Raw genomic sequence first — 7068 nt, 5'->3', positions numbered from 1 at the left:
TTCCAGAAGATTCTGGGGTTTGCCCAGGTCAGAATCATCTCTGTGCCTCAGCCACAGTGCCCCCACCATACCCCCATCATGCCCACCTCCACTCTGGACCCCAAGAGCCCCAGGGCCCAACTTGACATGTTAAGTCTCAAAGTTAAGTTGCAGCAACTCACTTGCCAGCTGACTTGCCAGCAACTTCCTGCCCCGGGCTGTAGAGGAACTAGGCAGGGGAGGGAGAACAAAGGCTTTTGTTTACCCAGCCTCAGAGGAAGGCAAGAAACAGGGACTCCTGCCCAATCCTGTGGAAGCCCCCAGAGCTGCCTGCTCAGGATTAGAGCCAGAGGAGGCAAGCCAGAACAGCCGAGTGGGAGACCCAGAGCCCAGGGTGAGAAGCAATCTTGGAAGAAATGTCCACCCATCCATTCATCCAACCATCACCCATCCATCCATTATCCGTCTATCCACCACTCGTCCATGCATCACCCATCCATCTATCTATTATCCATCTATCCATCCATCACCTATCCTTCACCCATGACCCATCTGTCCATCCATCCATCCATCCATCCATCTATCCATCCATCCATCTATCCATCCATCCATCCATCTATCCATCCATCCATCCATCCATCCATCCATCCACCCATCCATCCATCCATCCATCCATCCACCCATCCATCCATCCATCCATCCATCCACCCATCCATCCATCCACCCATCCATCCATCCATCCATCCATCCATCCATCCATCCATTCCACAAGGACATATTGAGCATTATGGGGTGTGGCAGGCTCTGGGTTGGGCATTGGGTAAAGAGCTGCAAATAAAGTCCCTGCTCTCAACGGGCTGATATTCTGGGCAGGGAGATGGACATTACACATCATACATGTACTATAATGACAGAGAGGGTGAGAAGTGCTAGACAGAGAAATAAATCAAGATAGGAAAAGTTAATGCAGGGCCACGGTCAATGGAGTGGTCAAGGAAGGCAAGAAAGAAGTGATGGGCCAGATCTGGTAGGGAAACAGCAAGTGCAAAGGCCCTGGGCAGGAACTGGGACTAGCATATTAGAGCAACAGCCTAGAGGCCAGTCAAGGCTTCATGAAGGCAGGAAAGCGGGTGGAGGGGAATAGGGTGATAAATCTGGACGGATACTGGGAGCAGGGAGATCTAGCTCCAGCTCTGGCTTTGCACAGTCAGGGAATGATTCCTTTCCCCCTCCAGACCTCAGAGCTCCCATCTATATAATGAAGCCCTAGGTAGGATCATCTTTTCCCATCTGGGGCTCTGTCATTTCAAAAAGATGTCCTTTCTCTTGCCCTGAAAGGTAGAGGAACAGGATCTAGACTCTTCACCAAGGGTAAAGAACATGGGCTCTGGAGTCAGGTATTGAATCTCTTTGAGCCTCAATGCTCCCAGTCATAAACTGGGAATGATCATAGTCTCTCACAGGCTCTTACCAGGAGTTGATGGGATGGTGCGGGAAAAGTGTCTATTCTGGCACCTTCCCTAGATGCCGTTATAATTTGGTAAGACAGTGGTGGTCCATTCTGCTGATCCTCCAACTCAGAGACAAAGAGTGTGAGGCCCTCAGGTGGCCTTCTCAGTGCTACTGGCCTTTCCTTGCAGGGCAAGGCTGGTACAAGCCTAGGGGCTGGGTCTCCATTGCTCAGTTCAAATCACAGAGAGATTGCTGGAGAGGAGTATGGGTAAGCCCTTCAGGCGCTCAGAGGCCTCCATCCTGGACAGGCAGCTCAGCACCAGCACAAAGCTCTGCTTGGGGCAGGGAGCAGTAATTCCCTGCTCAGCGGTAATTCCCTTCATCTAGCTCCGCCATATCTATGTTGTGGCCTTGGGCTGTCCTTTTCCCTCTCTAGGCCTCAGTTTCCAAGTCAGAAACATTGCTCACGTTCTCATCCTACCTCACCTGATCTATATCAACCTCAGGCCCTTTGCACTTGCTGAGCTGGCCCTCTCTTTCCAGAGCCAGCTCATTCTCCTCCTTCAGGACTCAGCTCAAATGTCACCTCAGAGAGGGTTTCTTTGACCACACAATCCAACATAACCCCATGTCCATGGTCATCCTTTGTCTCTAAACCTGGTTTACCTAACTTCAGAACACTCTTTAAAACTATCTGAAATTATCCGCTCATTTCTCTGTTTACTTCCTTTTTGCCTGACTCCTCCCACAACAGTGTTAGCTCCGTAAGGATAGAGATAGCAGAGACCACCCATCTTATCCACAGTATCTCTAGCCACTAGCACAGAGCAGGTGCCCAAGAAATATCAGGCGAATAAATAATGGGGATTTAATGATTCTTTTATTTTTCTTTAGAAGTTTTCCCACTGAAAATTTATTTCAATGACAGAATTAACACTTTAATTACACTCTCCAGATTTTTCTTTACTATTACAACTTATGGTTAAAATTCCCTGGACCTCCATCCTGGATACTCCCCAGGGTGGCCATATAATTCATTTGTTTGCATCCTTCCAGACTTCTCTCTATGCATTTATACATCTAGAAATGCATAACGCTGTTATTGACATTGGCGGTATCTGTGTGGAGGTACGCATGTGTGTGTGTGTGCACATGTGTGTGCACGTGTGAGGATAAATGTGGATCAGACAGGGCTCAGAGAAGGACTCAAAATAAACTCTGAGTAATTGGGGTGGTTCAATTTTATGTGTGCACCTAGGCTATGGTTGCTTGGTCATAGTTGAGGCTAGTGTTCAGCCAAAACACTAGTCTAAATGTTGCTGGGAAGGTGTTCTGTAGCTGTAATTAACATTTATACTCCGTTGGCTTAAATAAAGGAAATTACCAACAGTAATGTGGGTGAGCCTCATCCAAACATTTGACAGCCTCGAGAGCAAAAACTGAGGTTTCCTGGAGAAGGAATTCTGCCTCTAGAATCTAACCTAGAAATCCTGCCTGAGTTTGCAGCCCGCTGGGCTGCCGGACAAATATCAGACTTGCCAGCTTCCGCAACGGCTTGAGCCAGTTCCTTAATTCCTTCTTTGATTTTGTTTCCCTGGAGAACCCTGGCTGATATGGTCATTTACACAGAGACATAATCTATTAAAAGGAGTTTTGGGGGGAAAGGACAATCAATACAATAGACCCAAAGAGCAAAGCCTTGAACATTTCACCAAAAGACATAACCAATGACCAATAAAAAGGCAAAGGTGCTTCATTAACATCATTAATCAAAGAAACTCCAATCAAAGCCACAATGGGATACTACTATACACTCACTAGAAGGGTTAACATGAAAAAAAGATGAAAAAGCAGCAAGAGCTGATGATGACATGGAACATCCAGAAGGAACTCTTATGCATGACCCGGAAGAATGCAAAATGGTAGAGGGGCTTCAGAAAACAGGCAGTTTCCAATAAAGTGAGACATGCATCTACCATGTAACCCAGCAACAGGTCTGCACTCAACAGTAATGTAGACAGATGTGCACCAAAAGACATGCACAAGAATGTTTGTAGCATCTCTATTCACAAATAGCCCCTAACGAGAAATACCCCTCAGCAGGAGACTACATGGAGGGACTGAGTCACATCCAGTCATTGGAATATTGCCCAGCAATGAGAAGGAATGATCTGTAACTATACGCAACAACATGAGGGGATCTCAAAGACATTGACATGAAGAGATAGAAGCCAGACACAAACACATACTGCTTGATTCCACTTAACGTCAAGTACCAGAAGTAGACCCACTACCCTTGGATACCCTCAAGGAAGTCATGACTGGAAGAAGGCCCAAGAGGACTGGAATGTCCTGTTTCTTGATGTGGGGTTGGTCACAAGTTGTGCGCGCTCAGGAAAATCTGCCAAGTTATCACTTATGACCTGTGCATTTTTCTGTATGTATGCTATACTTGAAGGAAAGTTCAAATTAAAATAGGAGACTGGGGAAAGCCAGGAGGGTTGGAGAACCAGGTTTCAAGATCATCAGGAACAGTGCCCTGTGTCATAAATTGAGGTCAGGTAAGACATCTCCGCTTCGCTGTCATTGGATTCTTCTGGCTTCCAAGTCTGGGTGGGCATGCCTGATTGATGGAACCTAGGTCACGTGACCACCCCATAGCTACAAGGGAGGCTGGGAAGAGTGAGCCTCTAGCAGGTGTAGCATCAGTGGCAGAGGTGGGAGGGCTCTGCCTCAAAAGATAGGGAGTCCTCAGACAACTGTAAGGTGCTTCACCCTCCCCCCAAACAATGGATATTTAGGTTGTTTCTAACAACCGTCTTGACACATGCTCCTTGTGTCTGATGTTTCTTTAAGGGAGATGCCAAATGGTGGAATTGCTGAGTTCTAGCCAATATGATTTTATAGTTTTACTGGATGTTGTAGAATTGTCTTCTTGAGAGGCCCTTTGCACTCCTCCCACCAGCAGTATATGAGCACGTCCACATCCCCCAAGTCCCCTAAACACTTTACGTTATCAAATCTTTCATTTTTTTGTCAGCTAAGGGGTGGAAAATGTTATCTAACAATTTTTAAAATTTGCATTTGCCTGATTACCATCTTGCATGTTTATTGGCCATGTGTATTTCATTTTCTGTAAGCTGCCTGTTTCTCTCTGTCACCCCATTATTCTAGTGGATTGGGGTTTTTTTCGTCTTGTTCTGCAGAGACTCTTTATTTATAATGGAAATAAATCATTTTCAACATTTATGTTGCAAATGTTTTGACCCAGGTTGTCATTTGTCTTTTAACTTCGGAGTGACCACATGCTGTTCCCCTAGGCTGACAACTTTTCTGAGTCTGGGAAATAGTCGTTGAGAGGAAGAAGGTGAGGATAAAGAGGAAAGGGGATCTTTCTGCCCTTACCCCATTTTGTTCCCACTAGCCCCGAGTACATTTTGTAATATCTCCACCAGTCATCCTTTCGTTTCCTTGTTCTTGTCACCTCTAGGAAATAGTACTAGAGCCCTAGCCATAGGACTTCCTAACTTTCACTTTATGATTTTTTTTTTTTTTTCCTAGCAAGAAGATGATAGAACTTGGTGTAGAGAAGAATCATTCCCAGGGCCCTTAGCACTCTCATTGTCCCTGGTGGGGAAGCAGCAAGACTGAGCACCACTCACAGGTGTCACTCATTTATGGATCTTATGAATAAAAGAATTAGATTAATCTCAGGAATTTGCAAACTGCTTCAGAAGCTGCCAAGAGTAGGCAAATGGGTAAATGGCATCTAGGGCATGTGGTGAGCACATGGCAGGGAAGTGAAACTGGGCGATGATTGAAATTATCCTTGAAAATCCTTTATGTTGCTCATAAAAGGGCAAGAGAACATGGTTTGGTGAGTAGAAATACATGTATAATGCACAAAGCCAGGGGTCGGCAAACTACAGCCCTTGGGCCAAACCTCGGCCTCCACCTGCTTTTGTATATAAAGTTTTATTGGCACACCGCCACCCCATTAGTTTCATATTATCTGTGGCTGCTTTCCAGTTTCCACAGCCGAGCTGAGCCATTGCAACAGAGACCACATAGCCCACGAAACCCAAAACGTGTATTATCTGGTCCTTTACAGAAAAAGTTTACCAACCTCTCAACTAAGTCACACAAAAGCCATAATCAAGTTAAAATTTTATAGTATTTTTAGATACATAGAGAGATTAAAAAAATGATTAAAATAATATTTGGCCAACCATGTACAGCTGAGTCTTACTGAGTTAAATGCTACCGCCTAGTTCATTGATCTTAGCAAGTTACTTTATGCCTATCGACCTCAATTTTCTCATCTGCAAAATGGAGGTGACGACAGTACAGCCCTCACAAAGTTGTATGAGTATTAAGTGAGTAAAGAAGATTCTTACAACAAGGCCTGGCACATAGTGAGTGCTATGCAATTATTTGCTATTATTATCCTCACTGCTGCACACAGACAAGTCTAGATCGGTGTTGTGACACTGGTACCTCCCAGCTGTGTGACCAAGAGCACATGGCGTCCTTTCCCTGGGACTCAGCTCCCCATCCATAAATGGGATCAAATTGGTTCCATCACCTAGAATTGTTGTAAGGGCTGTGCTTAGCGTAACATCTGGCACACAGTAGGCACTCAGCATGTTAGCTATTATGGCCACTGTTCCCATTATTCTGACTTCCTTTCTGACCCCAGAACCTCTGCACTGTCTGGAACTCAACCCTCCTCCCACTGTCAAAGGCAGGTCATGACTCTGGACCCGCTGTGTACCAATACTGACTGTTCCACCCAGCGGTTGTTTATTTAACTGTCCTCTTAAGTAACTCCCCAGCCATCAAAGGGCTGTTTACAAACCCCACAATTAGCCTTCCTGGAATAACAAATAAGCAGAAACCTAATTAGGCATGTTTCTCCTGGCTCAAGAGACAGTGATCTGAAGGCTTGGGCATAGCGGCCATCAGTTAAATAAACATTTGTGGGATGTATGGATGAATGATATGTGGAGGGATAGATGGATGTGTGGATGAATGTATGGGTGGATGGGTGAGTAGGTAGATGGATGGACAGATGGATGATGGATGAGAAGGTGGATGGATGGATGGATGGATGGATGGATGAATAGGTGGATGAATAAATAAAAGGATGGGATGTGGGAAGGATAGAAAAATGGGTAGGCAGATGAATAGAAGGATGGGTGGATGGAAGTGTGGATGGACAGATGGAAGGGTGAATGAAGAACTAGACAGAATAAGGAAAGGATGGGTGGGTAGATGTCTGCAAGGTGGATGAGTGGGTGGATGGGCGGATGAGCAGATGGATGAACAAATGAATGGATGGGTGACAGTTAGTAGTATGCTGGAGAGAAGGGGTGATGAGAACTGAAGTTCTAGGCTCTTTCTGACCTCTGGGTCCTGCCCTGTTCTTCACTGAGGTGCTATGTCACCACCCAGTAGAAGGGACTCTGGCCTTGCGGTGTCAGAATAATCCTGGGTTTGAATTCAGCCTCTGCCGCATCCTGGCTCTGTGAACTTGAGCAAATCCCACTACTCTCTGGGCCACAGTCTCCTCCTCTGTAAAACGGATATTAGTAACTGTTGCTCCACGGGGCTGCTCCACACGTTAATGTCTTAAGT

At 45.7% G+C, this 7068-nt stretch overlaps 1 long non-coding RNA gene across 1 annotated transcript; it reads left to right on the top strand.

The window, feature by feature from the left end:
* Positions 1-266: 266 nt before the first annotated feature.
* LOC309872349 lies at positions 267-5238 on the top strand. The gene is made up of 3 exons (XR_014315802.1): positions 267-373; positions 4703-4798; positions 4993-5238. It is a non-coding gene; the product is annotated as an uncharacterized lncRNA (long non-coding RNA).
* Positions 5239-7068: the final 1830 nt, after the last annotated feature.

This window comes from Mustela nivalis (assembly GCF_964662115.1).
Source record: "Mustela nivalis genome assembly, chromosome: 8".
Classification (NCBI taxonomy): Eukaryota; Metazoa; Chordata; class Mammalia; order Carnivora; family Mustelidae; genus Mustela; species Mustela nivalis.
Note: the sequence above shows the minus strand (reverse complement) of the source record. Positions and strands in the feature narration are given on the sequence as shown.